This window comes from Protopterus annectens, chromosome 3.part0 (assembly GCF_019279795.1).
Source record: "Protopterus annectens isolate FY-2018-M chromosome 3.part0, PAN1.0, whole genome shotgun sequence".
Classification (NCBI taxonomy): Eukaryota; Metazoa; Chordata; order Ceratodontiformes; family Protopteridae; genus Protopterus; species Protopterus annectens.
In genome coordinates, this window is record NC_056731.1 from 1,458,107,017 (window position 1) to 1,458,130,527 (window position 23,511).

Sequence of the window (23,511 nt, forward strand, 5' to 3'; positions counted from 1 at the left end):
ATGCGTTTTTGTCGACACATATAGAGCAAACAGGCAAAACAGCAAAGCAGCTGTTCAGCGAATTCTTTCCATGGGAATGAAGTTGCTTGACCGCTTTGTTGCTTTGCCATGTTCTGCAGTGCAGTGTGGTCCCTTGTCCGGTATAGCTCCCGAGCATGAATGTGCAACAGTTACTGACCTTAGGGTTAGGGTGCGGGTTAAGGTAAGTGCATATGTATGAAAGTGTTTATTGTTTTTTTATTTTGTGTTAGATGTATGGTTGAGTTACGTGTGTATGTGTTTTCAGCTGTTTACTTTTGTTTTGGGGGGGTAGAATTAGGGTTAAGGTAAGTGTGTATGTGTTTGGAACTGTTTATGTAAATGTGCGAGAGTTACTGACCTTAGGGTTAGGGTGCGGGTTAAGGTAAGTGCATATGTTTTAAAATGTTTACTTTTTTTTTTCCATTAGATGTATGGTTGGGTTATGTGCATATGTGTATTTAGTTGTTTACTGTTTTTTGGGGGGGGCACAATTAGGGTTAGGGTATGTGTTTGAAAGTGTTTAATGTTTTTTTTTTTTTTGGGTTGGAACAGCGATTTCTTTCCCTAGGAAAGAAATCGCTGCTCTGTGGTTTTGACATTTTCAGCTTTCACTGAAAATGTGTCGATGAAACATCGTTCGCAGTTTTCAGCATTCAATATTTCAATATAGACTTGCCAAAAACTGCTACTAACCTATATCTGAAGCATCTGTGAACAGCTTTTGAGAGAGAAGAGGAGGGTGCAGAGGGAGACCTGGGCTCAGGGTCTCGTGCTGAATCTACCATTAGAGTTCCTTCTTCAGATAAGGAAGAAGAGGAACCAAAGCATCTAGGGGATGTGCATGCAGCATCTCAACTGTTTTCAGGAACCACTGAAACTTCTTCATGTGATGTTTGGCCAAAGGTAACATTGGAATGGCAGATGCCATAAAAAGTCTGAGAAACTCCATGGCTGTGACAGAGGGTAGAGGGAGAAGAGATTGGAAGAATAAATATGAGGGACAGAGCCTTTGAAGGAGGGAGAGAGGTCAACATAAGGTCTGTCTGTATCCTGCACCCCAGGAAAACATGATCCTGAGAAGGGGTGAGGGATGATTTTGTGAAATTTATGGTGAACCCCAGGCTTTGCAGAAGGGATTATGCTGAAGTGTAGGTTCTGCAGCAAGATCTCTGAGGAAGATGCCTGAATCAGAAGGTCATCTAAGTAAAGGAAAAATGGATGCCTTAAAGCCTGCAGAAATCAGTTACAGGTGCTAGGCATTTGGCAAATACCTTTGGGGCAATAGAAAGGCCAAAGGGCAAAGCAGAGAACTGAAATGCAAGAAAGCAAGAGAGAAATGTAAACATTTCCTGTAAAGGAAATGAATTGGAATGTGAAGGTAGGCATCCTAGATATCCAGTGATGTTGTGAAAGCCTGAGGAAGAATGAGGGGAAATAAAGTCTGGAGGGACAGCATATGGAGGGAAGGAACAGTCAAGAATGTGTTGAGGTGTGAGAGGTCCATAATTGGTCTCCATCCTTTATGAGCACTAGAAACATTCTGGAATAAAACCCTCTTCTTCTGTGGGTGGGTGGAACCTCCTGAATTGCTCCCTGATTCAACAAGTGTTGAAGGACCTCTGGAAATAAATGCAGCTGTTCCCAAGGAGACTGAGGAATGCTCATGAAGGGAGGAAGATATTTCCCGACCATGAAGTAACCATTTGAAATAATGGAAAGAACCCACTTGTCCTGAGGAATGTTTCCCTAAACTGGAAGAGACAAAGAAAGACAAACGGAAAGAGGAATAAGGCTGTAGCAAGAGTAGTCACAGACTACCTGGCTTGTTAGGAAAGGGCAGCTTCTGGAAAGGAGCAGACTGAGATGTCTTTGGTGGAAGCGGCCTCCTACCTTTTTTTAGTCTTAGATGTAGGAGTGTGAATCTGTTTTTGCACAAAAGCAGTCTTGGAGGGATAATTTCTGTGAAGCTTAGGCACAGCTGAGACAAAAATGTGTTTCAAACTGTGTAGCTCCTTACCTTTCTCCTGCAGAGACTTAAACAAATCAGGAGCAGCAAAACCAAACAAAGCTTTATTATCTAGAGAAGCATCCAGTAACTTAGCTTTAATGTCATCTGGCAATGGTTGAAGACAACCAGGAATACCATCTCAAAACAGAGCCTAATGCAGCTACCCTAGAAGATGCTTCTGTTGCATCATAACTACAATTAATTGAATGTCTTGCTGCCTGAGAAGAAGCTCCTAATAAGGACAAGGTGTTAGATTTTCATTCTGAATCAGGAAGATCAGAAATAACTTGAGTGTCCTGTGAAAGAAGAGCCAAAGCATATCTGGTCATATGAGTCTGATAATTAATAGCACAAAAAGCTATGGTAGCAGAAGTATAAACCTTCTTCCCCCACCTTTCCATAGCCCTGCTTTCGTTATCAGAAGGGGGAAGTGAAGTAGATGGCAGTAATCAGGAAGGCTTATCCGAAGCCACAGAGACCACAGCAGGATCAGCAGATGGACACCTAAAAAGACATCTGTGATTCTCTGGCACTTTGTAAAAACAGTCTGGCTTCTTTGGGGCCATGGGCTGAGAATCTGGAGTTTGGGATGCTGAAATGAAAGCATCCAATAAAGCAGGAAAAACTGGAGGAACAGCAGAAGTAGAAGATGACTCCATTTACAGTCATAGTATCTCTTCTGCATATCACTAACCTGGGAGCTATCCCATTTGAAAAACTCCCTCATTCTGGAAATAGTTTGTCCAAAAGAAATCTCTTCTATGGGAGAATCAGTACCAATAGACTCCACTTCTGTAGAAGCATACTCCAGAGAAGAAGGAATCTGGGTAGAGTAGGCTGATTCATCATCTGAAGAAATTTCTTCCTCAGAATAATCCTGTTCTCTAATTCTCTTTTGTGATGAAGATGTCCACAGTGGAGTGGGGACAGAGACACCAGAAGGAGGCTTAAGGGGTATAAGGGATTAAAAAAGGTTTTGGGTAAAACTCTGCCATTTACTTTGTGACTCTATAAGGGGAATGGAATGCTTGGTCTTTTGCTCCTTTTTAATGTGCACATCCACCTTATGAAACGTGCAAGGCTCCAACATAGGCCTACACTCCACAACCATAGTCATGACTTCCTCCGTAACTAGTATTTGAGGGTTCCCCCAGGGTCTTCTAAAATCATGAGTCTCAGATCCTCATGAACATCTGAAGCAGATGTCTGCATAGCCTCCGAGGACATGCCTGTCATCAGATCCATGGTGACCTCTGAACCAGTTTTAATGGAAGAATCCAAACCAAGGACAGTAGGGATTTCTGGGCTTTCATCAGCCTCGAGACAGATGTCCGATGCAGAAAACACAGCCAAAGAGCCAGACCTAGGTGTTTGGCCTGTCTCTTCACAATTAACTTAGCAGAAGACCCAGACATACCTGCCATAGCATCTTTCACTAAGTGTTTCAGATTATGGTTTTCTATATAAATAGCTAGTGAGGACAGCTGGCTATGCAAAGTCTTAGGCACAAAGGCCTGGCAAATGGAAAATGTTTTATGGTCAAGGGCAGGCCCTAAGCACTGGTCATGACTATCCTTATGTGAAATCTGTCTCCCACACTGGCATTTGCCTTTCTTGCATGACATGAAAAAACCTCACAAGCACAGTAGCAAAAAAGAAGGAGAAAACGGGGCACTTATCTGAAAAGGCCTGACACAGCAGCAAAAAATGCTGGTGAGCAGACCAATGATCAAAGATGGCATCCAGACTGGCGGCAAAGAAGTTCTGAGAACAGTATGCATGGATGCCGCATTTATGCCTTATGTACGCGGGGAGCATATGTGATACATCCCACGTACTTGCAAGTAGTAAAAGGCTTTGATATACTAGCTGGATGTCAGGTCACCCTTGGCAGGGAATCCCTCATGCTATGAAACTGCAACAGTAGAACAGAAGGACATCTATCATTATGTTAAGATGTTACATAACTATACTACTCATTACTTCATATTACTATATATTATGCTCAGCTCAACAAATGTAAGACACAGAGAAACACTAAAAAAAATCATTGTATTGCTCACTTTCTGATGTAAATTTCTTTTACAATTAATTTAATTTCCAGTTACATTCTTCATAATAAAGATATAAGTTATTCTGCAAAAGTGAAGATTAGAGTGCATTTAGTTTCGTTTATTATTTTTTTCTCAATAATCATACCATCGAAATGGTATCATGGTGGGTATTTGACAATGTTTTATCTGTTTAAGAATGTCTGTAATATGTTGGAGTTTTTCGGACCAGGCATCCACTGAAAAGGGAGTTTTGACTAAACCAAGTTGTACAAACATGGTAAACCAAAGCAAAATAAAATGAAATGAATAACAAAACATCTGTAAACCATTATGAGTGATAAAATAACTTACTTCTATAGCTGGACAGCTTATTTAACCCATGGGTTCCTGCTACACCTTCATATGTTAGTTTTCAATGTAAGATGTTCCACCTGGTAGTAAACAATTCATCTTTTTAGGAAATAAGGAACTCCTACTAATGAATTTACCATGGAATTACTGTAGCCTATATATTTAGTCAGAGATGTTGTGGATTCAGTATTTCATAAAGAACTATCAGGAGTTTTCAGCTCTGAGAAACAATTCAGGTGGTCATCCTTATCAACAAAATAAAATGTAAAAACAACACACTCTTTGCATCAAAAATTGCATAATATGGCACTGTATAGAGAGAACATTATATTTGTTATCAATGGTTATTTTCACTTGCTACAGAAAGTGACCAATACAGTTTAAATAATAGCAGTAATTAATGTCAGGTGCAAGGCTTATGATAAGATTTACTTATTCCTGGTTTGAGCACTTGACCCCTTGGTTTCTCCTTTCTGATCAAACCTAGCCAGACATAAGGAAATCCCACCATACTCCATAGCATGGATCATTTCAAAGTTTTACCATGTTGTGTACACTTTAATGAAACTCAGGAAATCATAGCATTAGAAGGATTAAGTTAACTATTAGGTCAGTTCTGTATAATTCATGGTTATCACCAAATGGCACCTTATGGCTTACTTGCAGAGACACTTACTGGTAAGTTACCAGCTACCATTACAATTTCCTCACAAAGAGGCAATATGGAAACATAATGGCAGCTGGTAACCTATTCTGCTAAGCTAAATAGGATGTGTTTTATTTATAATATTTGTTCATTGTTTCCATACTGCCTCTTTGTGAAGAAAACAGTGAATAAACACTATGAGCAAACAAATACTATTTAGCTCAGCAGAATTTAATGACTTTAGATATTTCTTGTACTTCTCCAATATGTCTTCTCAAATGCACGAAACTTAAAATCTCTATAGCATTCTTTTCAAATACAGAAACTTGTATGCTATCATAAAAAAATGTTGATATATTCCATACTAATATTGTACAAGTACAACATAAAGCACAATCATCATATTCACTGCTGAATTCCTGCCACTATTTACAAACTATAAAACATATGTCAGCCAGAATATTACATCTATAGTAGAACACATCACAATTGACTAAGGTGTGAACTATAAGCAAAACAATCTGACACAATCCACAGAACAGCCTATGGAAGCAGTGAAAAATATGGCACCTGAGATACGCCAAGGGGATAAAAGCTACAATTCCATTGTCATAGAGTTCTGAGTGAGGACCTTTATAGTATAAGCAGTTACAAAGGACAATTCCATTGTCATACAGTTTTGAGTGAGGACCTTTATAGTATAAGCGAGTTACAGAGGCTGATGTTTGCTTACCATGACGGTGTTTCAGTCTTTCTTGTCAGGCGAGGTAGTAGTATGTTCCCTATACTCCTCATCTGAAACACATAAAACAGGCATTTTCATCAGTCATACTGGAAAGCAACAATGCATGCAGAGATACAATCTAAGTGGCTATATACCTTCAGCAATGGGGCACACCATGCTTGGACATCTAGAAGCACTGTCTGAGCTGAAAATGCTCACATTTCCTTTAATGTAATAGATGAGGCAGATAGGCTGCATGAGTGGTAGGGATGCAAGGGTAAGGTTGTAACTGAAGCCTTACTACCCTAGAGAGTATACATCCTCAGTATTTCTTATCTATACATTGAAAATATGTATATGTCTGGATTAGGGCACTGTGAAATATATTTCTATAATAGAAAAAAACAAGATGCATGCAGCTTAAATTTCAGGAGTGAAATGGTATGTGCCAAAGGGAAAGTTCCAGATGAAGTATGATGTGTAAGCTTTATTTGCTCAATGAGACAGCCAAAAAAGGTTCCCTTCACACATTCAAATTAACTACAATAATCTGTGTACCTACAAAGTGGTAAGAGATTTGAGGTCATAAATAGACGGTGAACTTAACTTTGACCAACATGTGTCTTCTGTAGTAAGGAAGGTTTTCTATGTACCACACTTGATTAGCAAAGGCATTACCTCTAGAGCAAAGGAGGTTGTAACCCCGCTATACTCATTAGTAATCAGGCTCATAATTGAGTATAACACCCCTTTCAGCATGTACCATACAAAGCACCTGCAGCAAGTGGAGAGACCTCAGAGGTTTCTAACAAAGAAGATCAAGGGACTCCAGCACATGACTTTCACAGATTGACTAAAGTCCCTGTCACTATACTCAGTATTGTATAGACTTATACCTGGCTTACAGAGCAATCTCAGACCCAAACCTACTGAATTTGTTGCACATCCATAAATCAAATGGGACTAGAGTTACCCATTCCAGGGTCCTAAATATTGCCTGCGACTTGAATAGGATGTGCTGGAGGGACAGATTTGTCTCCCAGAAACTGCCACATCTTTGGAATAGGCTACCAATTCATGTGAAGCACAGCACCTCTATGACACTGTTCAAAAGAAATCTGGATGGGGAACCATAAGTTCTTACCAGGGATAGCACCCACAACCCTCCTGGACATGGGCAGTCATTACTAAATACAATCCTGGGTATTGACTAAAGTATCTATGGTATTACATTGGCATGAAACAGCTAGGCTTAAAATGACCTCTGGGTCGATAGCCTAGCAACGTCCTATGATCCTATTTGTGTTAGCAGGGAAATGCAGGGCAAGGAGCATGAAACAAAGATACAAAGAAGTTTCTGGTCTCATACTGCCAGTTGCCAAATAAAACATTTTCAGGTGTAATTTTGTATCCTGACATATTCAAATATGATACATGAGAACATTATGGATATTTGACTTCACATTCCATATAACTAACAAGATTGTCCATTGTTCTTCTCATCACTGTATGTCATGTTGTGGTTTAATAGCTGGAAATCTGTCTGGACCAGTATGTGCGTGTGTGCCCATGTGTGTGCGTCTGCATGTGCGTGTGCGTGCGTGTGTGTGTGTGCCTGTCCGTGTGAAGCTACAGACAATAGTCTACAACTGTAGGCAGAGAGTGCCATCAGTAGATTCAGACACCCCATATTACACACTGTGTTCTTAACAATTCTTGTAACTTATACTGCATTAAAGAATGATGATGTAACACAAAAACTCCGCTCCTGTAGCATGAACTGCTTTACATCAATGTAATCAGCATTCTACAGAATTCACTTTTGCATTTGTCCTTCTGCACTATGCGAACCCTATGGCACACACAGGTATTTTGGATTATACATTCCAAGCCCTATTTTAGATGCCGCATTGAATACAGCAGAGCATATTCTCTAATACAGTCTGCAGTCACTACAAAATGCCTGATAAAGAGGTTGAAGGCTAACCAAGTAGACTAAAGAAAGCTCATAGTTTAACAAAAAATACAAAGGCGTAGTCTAGTAAAAAAGGAGCTGGACTAGATAGAATACTACTGTAACAAAGTAATTAAATGGAGGTGAGTCCCCAACCCTGTGATATACAGTATGTGGAGTGTCACCACTACATATATGTCCAAAAATAACTGCAAGCAATTCTCCAAACCCAATCTTGTCTATGCTCATCATTACTGCTAACACTGGTGTTTTTTTGTGAGTCTGTTGATCAGGAGTGGACTTTTCACCTTTTTCTTCATGTCACTACATATATGTACCAATAGACATTGAGATATGAGTTACTGATACTCTTAGGAGATATGACGAGGGACACTTTTTATCTCACACTTTTTGCTTGTATCCAGGGAAACCAGAAATCTTGGTAAGATGTTTTGTTATTCTGGAAGAAAGTCTCCAAAAGGCTGAAGCTCGCTTAGTTTGCCGTGGCTCACCTATAAAATTATTTGCTTGCCACAACTTTTTCATTACACACAGTCTTCTGTAAGAGCTCAAGATGGATTTCCAAAGTGATTTTTCTTTCCTGGCAGCATGTTTTGTGATTCTTTCCCAAGCAGCCTGCTTTTTATTTGTTTCCCCCAAGATTCGGTTATGGAGGCACAATTGTAAGCCCAACCCCATACACCTGGTCCTCCACCACAGTGTTCGCTACAATGGCATGTGGCTCCCAAATCTGTTGGATCATGATAGTATGAAGGAAATTTTCCAGCAAGCTTGTTCTTGGGTTCATCAGGTCAACAAGCAATACAACCAGGACACCAAAGAAATTTCTGTGCTCTGTTTATGTACCCATGTGTCTCAGTGACCTGGAAGGTCCTGTTTACCCATGCAGGACTGCTTATGAGGCAGTAAAGACAGACTGTGAACCAGTGATATCTACATTAGCCAGGGGAAGGTGAGCTGTGTGTTCTACCAGCTGGGGCAGACGAACAGTCTCCAGTTGAAAAAGAAGTACCTAATGTATGTGATGCCTGCCAGCATAAAAGAGAGAATGAGAAAGCAATCCTGGGAAATTTCTACTTACATGAAGTTCTTATGAAGCTGAAGTAACTGATTTATAAGTGGAGACAGAAGGATTATTCCAGACCTGAAAAGCGAAGGCATTTATAAAAACTCACTTCAAAGATGCATTGGTGAAAGGCACAATTTTATTGTGCCCTGTCGAAGAACAGTGTATCTTTACTGTATGTAAATCATTAACCTGATGGCCACTCTACTGGAAACAGGTCATAATGTGGATGGCCGACTAGTAATCTCATTGGCCATATCATGGAATAGTACTGTGAATGAACTGAAGAAATTTACAAGGACACTTAAGAGGCTTAAATGGTGAAGCCAATGACTTAAGGCCAGTCTTTTCTTGCATTATGTATAGGAAAGAGATGGATGTGTGACAAAGATGGCATATCATAAAAGTATTTACAATTAAGAAAAGTATATAGCAAAGCACATGGCAGATATGTTGAAAAAAGAAATATTTAATTCTTATACTTTTTGTACTTTGAATGGCATCTCATTCTTCCTTTTTTATTGTTTAAAGATTATGCAGTTGAGATTTTATAATTTATTAGTGTAACTATATGCTATAGTGTAGTGCCAATAGGAGAAAATTCTCAGATGCTATTTCTAAATCTACTGCTAGTGTAAAAATTGAATCATTGACAGAGGAAATGAATACTGTTTACCCTTGTGATTGCACCCTAAGATATAAGATCACAGCAATGTACCTCTGTAGCTGCCATCTCAAAAAGTCACATCTGAATGATAACCAATAGTTTAAATTTATCATGGACTTATGGTCCTAGCTGCCCCATTTATACAGTATATTTGTGTCTTGTTCCTATTCTGCGTGAGTTAAGGTAAGGATTATTTCTTTCTAAAGAAATTACTCATGGCTTCATACATGTACAAGGTGGTGAAGTGTGTGCATATGTACATATTAGTAGGTGTCTGTGCGACTGTATTGCTTGCTTTTGTGGGTTCATAGGAGATGCTCTTGTGCATTTAGCACTAGCCACACTACTGTCCATTTCAGAAACATGATATTAAGCACTAATACAGTGTTACTCACTGCAGCTTTGGCATTTCTCTGAATAGCAGAATATTAATGATCATGCTGCTGAGCACAGTGGCATTGCCAAAAAGCACTGGTGGTGTTATCTTCTGGAATCCCAATCTTATTTTTACCCTCAGTGCTAAATACATGAAACATATTACTTGACAAGTATACAAAGCTCTCAAAATCCCATCATTGTACTTCTGAGTCAAGCATACATTATTGTAGGTGCATGAAACTTTGTATGTGTAAACCGAATGGAAGAAAAAATTATTACATGGCATCAGAATCTCTGACAGTCTATATCATGCAGTTGCATGTAGTAGCTGAAAGTACTGATAATTAGTTTAACTTATTTTGTGTTGTCTCAAGTGTTAAGACAGATAGTTTAACTTTTTGCAAAAGTGTACAAGTTTAATTTCCTGTTTATCTGAAGAAAAATTTTAATGTGTCTAAAGAACATTGGGTAAATGTACCTAACACAATGGTGATGATTTGTAATGGTGGTCTGGTGGTAACTGGTATACATTGCTCTTTATACCTAAACACTGTTTTATTCTACACAGTGCAAGTAAAAATACACTACCACTTAAAATCACTTTTGCAATTAAAATATTCACTGCTATCATACACCTCAGTACCCAGAATAACAAACTCCCCAACATTTATGAACATACAATACTTACAAGCACCTCACTTGAACATCTCTTCTTTAATTCTAAAATTGCAAACAATTTCTTTCTCTTTTTCTAACCTCTTTTTAACATTAAAATGACCTTTATATATAAATTCAGGATTCAAACCTACCCTATCGACAACCTCATCACAACGGTGGAACATGTTCCAGTGCGTATGTACTATTTGCTGGATACTTTTGTTGTCCACTAAAAAAGGTAACACATGGCATGTCTGCAGCTATTCATTATCCTAGGATACTTATCCTTAACAGATTTCCTCAAAATAGGGGCAGAAGAATCTGCTCTTGTATTAATTACTCCAGAATGACACCATCAATAAGCTCCCTAGGCTAATGTCTATCCAAGACTCATTGCTTTAAATGTGTTTCTAGAATAAACTGTTCATAATTAGAAACATATTATGACAGCCTTACAAACTGACTTGAGTAAATGCTATGAATTGCTACATCTGAAATTCCCTGAGCCTTTAACCCCCCCCATGCTGTCAGCGTTGGATAATAGTTTGTCAGAACTTGTGGTTCTCCTGACAGAGAACAAATAAAATGCACAAAGCTCCTCAGTATTTTGATTGTATAAACTAATCCCAGACCTGACACAGCAGTTATAGCTTTAGTTAATCAAGATGCTGATTCACATTTTGTTAATTCTTATTCTCCTTCAGACAAGGATACTAAAGCTATTGATAAGTTTGGGAGAAAAGTACATGCCTCTGCAATGTTGCGTTTTAGAATTCTGAATTGTTGGTCTCGTGTTAAAGATTATACTCACAAATTGTGAAAGTATGAGGAATGTCTTTGCTGCTACTTGTGAGAAGAAATCTCCTTTGTGTAGTCTAGGTTCTTGTGTTTCTCATGTTTGAATTATGTTTGATTCTGTAGACAGTGATTACAGGACTTTTGTCACTGGGACTGTTTTGAGAATGTTTGCCTGGCTGCATTCTCAGAACCTCCCAGAAGATGTGAAAAATGAGATTATGAATTCTGCTTTGGATAGACTGAGTATCTGTTGCAGAGAGGTTATCAAAAAGTGTGATGAGAGAGGTGATCTGCTTCATGGAATCTCTCAGATTTTTCACCTTTCCTTCTTTAAATTTTCTAAGGGATTTTCTGCTCCCTTGTCCAATTTTGGCAAAAAATAAATGAAACAGTTTCATAGAATGCTTGTAAGCAGTCTTTTATAAAGCAGTGACACGAAGGTTTCAAAAAGAAAGCTGCCCCCCAAGCAAAGGACAGACAAATAAGGCAGACTAACTGTCTAAATGACCTTCAACCCTTGCCCCAAACTTGGCAGTCCCTTAGCTCTTCCAGAAGTTCTCAATCTCCAGCTCTCTCTTTGGCAACAGATTGTTTTAAACAAATAGATTCTGAAGCAGCGAGAAGAAATATTTTCCTTTCCAGTGGATTCCTCATCTGCCAAACCAAACCATTTTCTTCCCGCCTGTTCTACATCACATGCTGTTTATTCTTTTTTTTTTGGGGGGGGGGGGGGTTTACAGAAGCAGGTCCTCTTTCCCAGTTGGGAAAATTATTTTATTTCAGAATATTTTGGAGCCAAAGAAAAAGATTTCCTGAAGACCTGTCTTGAACTTTCTTTCCTGAATCAATTTGTAATAATGCCCAAGTTTAAAATGCTGTCACTTCATAACCTGTTACTCTTTCTTCTATCTCATTTGAGTTTTTAGTAACCTTAGATTTAAATGCTATATATCATCATATTCCTATTCATCCAGATTTCAGATGTTTCTTACTACTATGTGTCTGGATGACAGTATCAGTTCTCATTCTTAACCTTTGGGTTATCCATTTCTTAAGAATCTTTAGAATGTGCTTAGCCCCTGTTATAGCCCATTGCAGGCCGCAGAGTATCCATATTTCTCAATATTTAGATGGTGTGCTTATCTTTGCAGAGTCTTTTCAAAGTGTGAGGAATGTTTCACTTGGGTAATAGGGTGGGATTCCAAGAGAACATTCAAACGTCTTTCCTGAATCCATTCCACAGGACTGTATTTTAGGTGTGACTGCTAGAGAATGTGGTACAAAGAACTTTTCTTCTAAAGGAAAAACATAGATCTATATTTATATCTATTGCAGGGGGTTTTAACTCATTCTGTCACTGCAAGGGAATACATCATGATTCTGTATCTCAGGGCATCCATGATTCTCATAATACCTCTTATAATACACAACATGAGAAAAAACACAATGGTATCTGTAGTCTCTTAGGTCTGGCACCAAGTGTCATTTCAAATTCCAGTTCTGGGATTTGTGAAATGAGAAATCACTTGGTGAAGACAACAAAAATTGCTGAACACGTTTCTTCTTCTCCTCTCCTGCTCTAAAGCAGTCACAACAGATGTATTATACTTTGCCTGGGGAGAAGTCAAGGGGATAGAAGTTAAGGATCCTAGGACCAGAAAACAGACAAAAGCACATAAATGTAAAAAAGATGCTAGGCCTTATGAAGGCTCTCAACTCTTTAAATCATCGGTGATCTCACCTGTTCACTGTGGTATTGTCTGTAACTACTTGATGTTTTACATAAGCAAGCAAGGAGATTAGTTTTAACCCCTTTGCAGACTAACAGTGTTAGCATGGGATATAGCGTTATAGCACAACTTCACCCTAGAGACATCTCACATTCTTGTCAGAGCAAAACTGTGAGGCAGACAAGCTGAGCAGGACAAAGACAGACTCTCACAATGGAAAACTAGAATGGGGGGTTCCAACAGTGAAGAGTTCCTCAAGTAAACCTTTTTGCCTCTTCTCTGAACAAATAACTGCAAAATATGTACCAGGACTCCATGCAAGAAGGCCTAGAAGACAGATAAGTTTTTCTTTTTCTTGGACAGGAATATCTTTGTATGCTTTTCCACCATTTTCACTGATATCCAGGATACTTGTAAAGATTCAGAAGGATACCACAAAGATCATTGCGGTGATTGCCTTCTGGCCTGGGGAAACAGTGGTTGTCCCTTCTTCTAGAATTGTATCTATTCACAGAAAATTATGGTTGTTTGATACATTCTGACCCCCAGACAAATATAACTGACTGCCAGGATGATAGAGTCTTAATACCCTTTAGGTACCTGTTGTCTGAGGACATGCAGCAGGTACTAATGGAGGCAAGAAAGCCTGTTACTAGGTAACCATATAAGCAAATGAAAAAGGTTTTCTAGTTGGTGCCAACAAAACAACCAGTGCCTATTCAGGGCTAGTGTTCTCTGGTTTTACAGTATCTGTGCGAGTTACCACCATATTGCCCGTATCACTCCACTGTCAAGGTGCATTTGTAGGCCATTTCAGCATGTCTGCCCATAGATCCTCTTCTATTAATGCATTCTTGTGTGTAAATGTTTTTGAAAGGGGTGCTGCATTAGGTTTCTACCAGAAAACTGGTGGGTCCTCCTTGAGATTTAAATTTTGTGTTAGAGAATCTAACAGAGGTTCCATCTGAACTAGCGCATCAGATTGACCTCAGGTTCTTAACATGGAAAGCATTTTTTTTCTGATTGTTCTGACCTCTGCAAGAAGAGTACCTGAGCTGCAAGCTCTTATGATGGGTCGACTTTAACCCATTTTTCACACAAACAGGAATTCCTTAAGAACTAATCCTTTTATGACTAAAGTGACATTCACATTTACTTTATGCCAAAATGTCCATCTCCCTGTTTTCTTTCCACAACCTACAAATGAGGGAGAAAGGATACTCCTTACCTTGGATGTTCACAGACAACTCAAGTACTAACCTGACAGAACATTTTTCAGAACTTCTGATCAGATGCCAATCTTTTGTGAAGGTATGAAAATGGAATAACCTGTGTCAAAGCAAATTGCTTTCAAATGCTTGCCTCAGGCTATTAACGTGTTCTTATTCCCAGTACAACAAAGGGCAGGTTCAAGGCACAATCTATCAAGCATTGGCTTCACCTACTGCTTTTTGGAAAGGAGGCTTGGACTCTAGAAGTATTTTAGAAGCAGCATCTTGATCCTCTGTACCTATGTTTGCAAAGTACTAAAAACTAAATTCCTTTTCCAAGTCTAACACTGTCTTTGCTAGGCCCATTCTCTAGGGGCTCCTAGAAAGTTCCTCTTCTACCTCCCATCTGTTCTACGCTATAGTAATCTACTTAAATAGCTGAGGCTACTACAGAAGTGATCAACATGAAAAACATAGCACAGTTGTGTAAATAAACTTGCCATAACAGTAGATGTTTGAATGCTCATTGCTGTAGTAGCCACTCCCTACCTCAACCACCCTTGTTTTTTTTTTGTTTTTTTTATGCCAGAGTGTGGGCTTGTATGTTTCTTTTCCTAACAATGTCCTCTCAGGGCTTAGCCTCTCCTTCCTCTCTCAGCTGGCACAAAAGCTTTGAAAACTCTGGCAAACTACTATTTTAGTAAGCTCAGCTTGACCTGTCTAATGGTTTAGGCACATGGAAAATGCCCTAATACATTGCAAACATCTCAGCTGTTACAGCATATACAGGATGTGACCTATATAGAATAGATTGTTGCAGCAGTGACCATTCAAATATCTACTATTATGATACTTTTACTTACATAACTGTACTTTATTATAGATCGATGCATAATGTATGATATATAAGGTGCTATTGCATTAAAGATTCAAGATTACATGTGACCTACATTATTTTGCTATTAGGTCCTTTTAGTATATCCCATTATTTCTTCATTGTAGTGCTCAATAATAAATGTAGTAACACAAGTTTCATTCTTTAAATCATTATGGTACTATTCTGTATCAGTCTGAAAGTGAAAATGTATCCTCTCATAATTAGGTCACTTTTTTCCTGAAGTCTGCAAAAGTCATTACATGCTTAGTTGTCGCTGAGGAAGCAATTTCCTTTGTAACAGAACTGCTATTTACATGAAATAAAGCATCTACACAATACCACAGTGTGTACTGTGGCAGAGTTTTCACAGCACAATAATTATGTGCTAAACATATGTATGTTCCTAAGTGTCTCAAAGATTACCTCTTCTCTGGAACAGGCTTCTTATTAAAGTGAAGCTAAGCACATACAGCTCATTAGCACTCTTCAACAAAAATCTTGATGATTGGATAGGAAATAAGAAATTCACCCCAGGGTTCACCTCTGTGGCTCTGCTCGACAGTGGCACAGGAAAATAATTTTCTTGGGTGGCAAAAGCCAGGGTAGCTTTTTGGCTGGGCTTGTATAGGCCCCAGGGCTGATGGCCTAGTACCTACCTATGAATCCATAACCATATTCAAATATTACTTGGACCAATGGATGGAAAATCACAAATTGACCCCTAGATTGGCACCTATCTCCCTAATGGACAAGGGCAGCTTATGACCGCTAAATGTGTTTAATTCTATATTGTAGCTCATAAAATTTATTGGGATATTGACACGTCAGCAATATTTGGGGTAAACTTGGCTTGGGACAATAGCAATAACTACATATGAAGCTATAAAATGCTTTTTTTCATACTTTGCTAGAAAAAAACAGTAGTTATAAAGTGTAGAAGAAAAAGCAAGCCTACCATTAATGAGACAGGATAACTCAAACAATTTGCAAACTGTGGTGGTGCTGCGGTAGCATTGTCGCCACACAGTAAGACATTGTCCTGTTCGATTCTCAGCTAGAGCGTCTTCTGTGTGGAGACATGCATGAATGGCCGTACCTTCGTTGAAGGTTGTGCGTCAGGGCCGGCAACTCGGCATGTAAAAATCTACTGCCAATCATTAATGGACCGGAGTTCCACTGCAGCGACCCCTAACCGGGAAAAGCCGAAAGACACAACAACAACAAGTAACTGATGAAGACAGAAGAAAAAAAGAGAAAAGCTCAGGTATTTGGAATTAAAGGCTTGGTAGCCTGTTGAAGTTTCATTGCAAATAACAATTGCAACAAGTCATAACATAGTACAATATATTTAGCAATTGCATGACATTTGCTTGTGGAAAAATCCCTTCTAAGGGGATTTCCTGTGACTGCAGTGCACACAGCATCTGAAATTTTCATACACCACTTTGGAGGTGCAGATACTCAACATAGGGAATTGACATGGTGAGGTGTTAGGCTCTGCCATAATGAAACGATCATCCCTGATATGGCTACTATTCACAACATTTATTTATTTATTTTTATTCATTGATTTGTTTATTTGTCTTTGATTGCACGGAAAGTCCAACTGGGCAAAGCCCCTTCTCAATGGAGGACTGGGGAGAAAAGCTCCACATTACACACTTTTAAGCAGGCAATCAGCATGACTTAATAAAAATGTATTGTATAGCAGTGAGATATATATAATTTAACAGACAAACATCATGTCAACTACACTATGTATAGTATCACAGCAAGCTAAAGTCACACATACTCATAGAACATTCAACTATTTTTACAACTTACTCAAAGTCACAGCAAGATTTTAGTGCAAACACAGACAACAAATGTTTTAAATTTATACTTTATGTAAACGCTTATTGAGTAGAGACCAGGAGACGTTTGGAAATGCGGTAATAGTGGTTTTGTCTGCATAAGGATGGTACTTAGTAACTCTGTTGCTACAAGACAAGGACTGTGTTGATGATGGGTATGATTTCACTGAGATTTTAAAATATAGACAAGATAAGAATTGAATAGAATAAGAAAGGAATTTAGTAATGAGGGTGTTACAATTGCAGTACCATTTTGTTGACAGGTATGTTTTCAATGGGATTTTAGAGTAGAAGAGGTGAGATATTTCTGATGTTTGTTGGGAGAGAGTTTCACATTTTAGCAGTGCACATAAATTATAGGCAGTCATTGCTATGATTTTTTTTCTTTATTTTTTTGTTTTTAAGTAAGAACTAAGTTTTGGTTCGGGGAATGCAGTTCTCTGTGTGACACGTACCAGTGTAGGGTCTATATTATATTCTCGAAAGCCAACAATGTCGAATATGACATTGTCGACATGAGAATATCGAACGCTCAGAATCTCGAGCATGTAAATGGAATTCTCCATAAGGGGAGATTTCCGTTTACTGCAATGTGGTGCGGTCTTGGAGTTGGTATATTCAAGTAGCGAGGGGGTGCAGTGGTGCTTGCCCCCCCCCTGCTTAAACCCGTTAGGGTACTTTTTTTTTTTTTTTTTTTAATCTTTTTATAAGGTCGACATTTGAAGACATCGACCATATGGTGTCGACCATATGTTGTCCGATGTTTTCAATCGTCAGTCTTATAATATAGACCCCCAGAGTAGTAACTGTCTGATGGCAGAGCATCTGTCTGGGCTATGGTCTTAATTTGATTATAGGCTAACTGTTTAGGTAGCTTAAGCCAGTTAAAACACTGGTACAAGACAGTAATCTGCTTTTTTAATGTGGTTACTTGTAAACTTTTCTTTTTAATTATAAGATTGCTTCAGTATGACTAGTTAAGAGGACTATAGGATAGTCAAAACTGATAAGGTGTATACGACAGAAGGGAGTAGATAGATTCAAGCTCTGGTTTTATGTGCACACTGTGATAGAAAGGGTTTGATTGGATTCACTGAACATGTCTTAATATCGGCTCAGTTCCTATATTCAGTAGTTTTATACTAGCTCAGTTCTGGTATTATTGACTGATGATATTTTTAAGTTGCAGTAGTTTGATTACTGAGCCAGAGGTGAAAATGCCATCAGATCACTTTTTTTTGAATTTCTCTATCAAGTTTTCAGTTTTTGTAAAGGAATATTGTAGCTCATCTAGGACCTGTTTGAAGATGCTGCACAAGTTAATGTTGAGTCATCTATATGTTGGATTAGATTTGCTGGGCAAGAGGCTGCATGCATTTTATTTATGAATATATTAAACCATAATGGCCCTAATGCTGAACTTTGCGGCACACAATGCTGTTTGGTGATAAGTTGACTGTTACTGAGGCCACTGATGGCACATGTTGCCTCCATAGGTACCTCCATGAAGCATATTGCATCTACCATCTTGTCTGCCTCTAGAAGCCATGACTTCCATGATTGTTCAAGGGACCAGCTATGGGGAAATCAGCCACAGATAGTTAGATAGACTACACAAACTCCTGATGGGGCAGCAGCACTGTTGCCAGTGGGTACATAGCCAGCCACCCCAGCAATGGGCATTGCCCAGGTTGTTGCCAGTGACACTCCATTGCCTCAACTCCTGAGGCGCTTTATCAGATAGGTAACCTCATTATCTCTAGATAAATTACTACAGCAGGGCTCTAAATGGTACCAGTGAGAATTCGAACCTTGGCAGGAATACAGTGATGCAAACACTGCAAACATCTTGCCCAGCTTCCATAGAAAGTAAATGCCATATTATGTAAACAACTTTTGGTTAAGTCTGATGTTAAATAATGAATCTCCAGCAGTCACTAATATAGGTGGGACAAGTGACTTTGGCTATAGTTAGTCTGAAGAAAAGTGCAGCTTATTTATTTGGGAATAGAATAATGGAAATAGACTGCATAAATCTTTTTCTTTGAAGGTAAATTATAATTAATTGCAACTATCTGTAGTCATGGATATAAATGCAATAAGTAGCTGGTTGTCAGAAAACATGAAACAATTTCTGTAATGTCTCAGATTTCCCATTTTAAACAAACCAACTACAGAGGCAGTAGAAAAGTGGAAATCCATGGTTTCAGATGCTTCCCAATGTGGGCTAATGAGAACAAAAGCACATATGAGGTTTAGAGTTGATTTACTGAGGTACTATCTGTCTAAAAGAAAAGTATAATTCAACACACGAAGAGCAGCATGCCTCTTAGTTCAGTAAAGAGGTTCTGCTTTGCACTACTGAGGGAAGCTTTTCAGCTAGTAAAGGTATTGATTAGGGATATATTAGTAAGTATAGGTAGAGAAAATTTGGTCTGAGTGCCAACACCAGATAGGAAGCAGATTTGTCTTGACTTGCTATGAGATTGGCTTTAGATGTGCAAAGATGCAGCACTGCTTAACTGTGAAGTTTATATAGCTAAATTTAGAAGGTGGCACTTGCCTAAACTTCTTACAGCTAAATTTTAAAATCAAAGTGCCTGCACCTGCCAAGTACAGTGCTGTGTGGCACTGCATGGAGCACTAACACAAGTGTAAAATTGAAAGAACTAATTTAAAAGTAGTTAGAACTCCAGTGAATAATGTCTACCCTCAAAATCATCAGCAATTATCCTGTGCTACCTAATTATCATTACTGCTCAAATCAAGTTTAAATACAGACTAGAAAATCAAATGAAAACTGTATTTTAATGTAAGATTAACTTGAAAAAGTAGGAAAAAGAGTCAAAAGACACAAGAGAAAACTGGAGATGTTATCTAACAAATTAAAAATGGAGTCATTATAACATAATGGAAGATCTATTACAATCAGGTGATTAAGAAACCCACAATATAATTTTTTTAACTGAGGTGCATATAAAAAAGTGGTCTTCTTCTTCTGGCTTTTTCCCGGTTAGGGGTCGCCACAGCAGAACCCTGGTCCACTAATGATTGGAAGTAGATTTTGTACGATGCCAAGTTGCCCACCCAACCTTCAACAAAGGCACTCCCATTCATACATGTTTGTTGAACATCATTCAGCCGCAGGGAGGACATGCAGACTCCACACAGAAGGCACTCCAGCCAAGAATCGAACAGGAGAACCTCTTGCTGTGAGGCAACACCACTACCGCTGCACCACCATGGCCTTGCAAAATCACAGGGTAAAACACTTAGATTAATTAGAAGTGAATGCAGTCAGATACAGAAACAGACATACAGCCAGCAAGTTTAACTGAAACTATATCAAACATAAAATTCTATTACATAAATAAGCAATAAGTAAAAAATGTACTGAAATCACCAAACAACTTATTTTATGAAGTTTAAGCCTGATAAATGCCTGAAAAAAAAGCTTCTCTCAGCACGTGTGCTTCATATCTCTCTTTCCAGGAAGTCTTGGAAAACACCTAGGGAAATGGCTATCAGCATTGTTTATGTAAGAGTAACAATAAAAGATACAAGAGAAAAGTAGTTAGAACTCTATCCAGTAATGTCTATCCCCTCCAAGAAACGGCAGCAAATTATTCCCTGCCACTGAGTAATCACTAATCTTCTAAGCAAGTTTAAACTCAGTATAGAAAACTAGCTGGAAGCTGTACTTTCATGTAAGATTAAGTTGTAACTGTAGGAAAAAGAGTGAGAGATCACAGGGAAATACTTGTAGCGGCTAGATGGAAATGTTAGCTAATGAATTAACAAGGAAAAAACTCAGGTCAGGTGTCATAAATAGTTGCAGCATGGTGCTAAGTGAATCTGCATAACAAGCAGGGTGTATGGGATTTAGGCAGCACACTAACACAACAGGGATGGCTGAAAAACAAGGCACAGCCATAATATATGTTAATGACTACATAGTGAACCATGGTAATGAAATTAAAAAAAACAAGGTGGAAAGACCCAGCAATGTATATGAGCAACCATGTCATGCAGGTATTAGAGATGAACATGGCCATATGCTTGTATTCAAGCAGAGAAAAATTAAAAAAATATGTTAGGGGTTGCTGCAGCAATTATAATCTTGTTTACACAAGAGGCTATTATAGCAGCCCTGCTGTTGGCAGTATATAACATTGATCCCCCAGTTGCCGGGTCTTCTGATCATCTTAACTTTTCGTGCCCTCCATGACACTGATATAATGGACCACTTTTGAATGGACAGGGATGCAATACAACAAACAGTGGATATATGTCCCCTTTGTTTGCAGCCACACAGCAGTTATGGAGTACCCGTGTATGGCTTTTTGTAAATATGTCTGAGCTACAGAGACATTTCATTGACCAGAGGGAGACACAGTTGGGGTACCTCAGGCATCTTCTTTTTGAATATTCCACTAGTTCCTTAATGCCATGCTTCAGCATGTGTGGGAGCATATATACTTCTCACATGCCCCAAAGTACAGAGCAAGCACAATATGGGGCTTCTATGCTATAGTCCATTTCTTGGAAATACTGGGGGTAATAGACTGTACCCACATCAAACTAAAGGCTCCACCTAGTAAACCGTGAAGGATGTACATGAACTGAAAGGGGTAGCACTCCATCAATGGCCAGGTGGTCTGTAATATACAGGGAATCATCTACAACGTATGTGCAAGCCATACTGGTAGTAACCACAACTCACACATATAGCATACATGTGACCTATGCCAATGGTTTGAAAAGGGTGGCTTCCCATAAGGACATCTAGTGGGGGATACTGGTATGCCCTAGACCTTGGTTCATGACCACAATGAGAAATGCATATAACCCAACACAGCAAAGTTACAGCCATGCCGAATTACAAACCAGAAACATCACAGAGCACATGCTTTGGCTGCTTGAAGTCATAATTCCACTGCCTGGATAAATTTGGCAAAGCCCTGTAATATATTTCTGCCAGGAGTGCAAAAATTCTAACTGTCTGTGCCATTCTGCAAAACAGAACACTGAGGAAGAAGATAAAACAGGGAGGTGGTGCCCAGGTAACACATTTCCCAGAATCACAGATAGTAGCAGCTGAGACAGACATGGACTCACAGGAGGAACCAGCAGCAGGATGGAGTCAGGCACAATATGGCATAGCACTAACTAAGAAGCAATGCATTGCACATAGCTTTACTACATACACACACACACACACATATATACACACACACACACACACACACACATATATATATATATATATATATAGATAGATATATATATATATATATGAGCTAAGTAGGTACAGAAGACAGTAAAAATTATCCATACAAAAACACCAGAATGTATCTACCCATGCATAATATGGCCATTCTGTGCACCAAAAACAGGAGCTGCCAAAGTGTCTTCTCCACAGGCAAAGGTTTATCATAAAACAATAAACTTCAAAAATTAAAATAGTCAGTAAAACACATAAGTGCTTTCATCACACCATTAAACTAAACGGAACTTCATCAGACACTTTGTCAGCTCCTGTTTTTGGTTATCACTCTGTGCATCAGACATAGGCAACCAAACAGAGAATGTGCAAAGGGCAGTGAACTCTTATAATCATTTTCAGGGGTGAGGGAGGAACCTATAATATATATAACCATACAAAACACAAGCAGAAAAACACAAGTAACAATGATACATACAAAAGTGCCAGACTGTGCTTATTTTTGCATATGCTGGCATTAGACATAGGCAGCCCATGTCAGAATGTACTACGGACAGGGCGCAGTTATCATTTGTACCAGTGGGGGAGAGGGTACTGGAATGCATGTCTTTCACATGGGAAATATGAGTGTGAGTGTTTAAGTCTAACAACATGAATAAGCACAGTTATGATCAGAGTTTAGAGGTTTGGTGTGTGTGTGTATGTGCATTTCTGTGTGTGTGTGTGTGGGAGGGGGTTATTGGATCGAAGTGCTGTTGCACTGTAATGTGGGATGTACTATGGGCAGTTGTGCTGTGTGTGTTTGTCTGCTGGGGCACAGTTTCAGCACTTGGGCCAGCACTGCAACATGGCCTACTATACACATCCACAGGGATACATGGCAGAGGGTTCAGTTTTCCATGTATGCCCCCACCTATGATAACTATCTCTGCTAGGATTTGCACTGGTTATCCCATGACCTTGGCTAGATGTCGGTCTGTTAACTGAATGTGAATGACATTTACTGGAGGATGTGTAAGCATGACTATAACCATGATTACAGGGACAGCTTCTCCTTGGTGTGGACACACACATAACAAATGTAGCAGTGGAAATGTTACCATTGCAGGAGCAGGACCTCACCCATCTGTGACCAGGTCAGTTAACATCTGAGGATATGACAGATGACTGGCCTTGAAGAAAGATCCACTACCCCAAAAGATGCCCAGAACAGATTCCCCATGGTCCAATATATCATTCAACCTGTACATCTAGTTAATGCAGTACCAAAT

General features: G+C 39.0%; 1 protein-coding gene across 1 annotated transcript in view; it reads right to left on the reverse strand.

The window, feature by feature from the left end:
- Window positions 1-23,511, reverse strand: part of SNTG1 (syntrophin gamma 1) — a 4,111,241-nt gene that overhangs the window by 3,443,339 nt on the left and 644,391 nt on the right. Inside the window, exon 3 of the mRNA XM_044065493.1 lies at window positions 5,814-5,875. The gene's annotated coding sequence lies outside the window, so the exon portion shown is untranslated. The remainder of the gene's footprint in view (window positions 1-5,813; window positions 5,876-23,511) is intronic.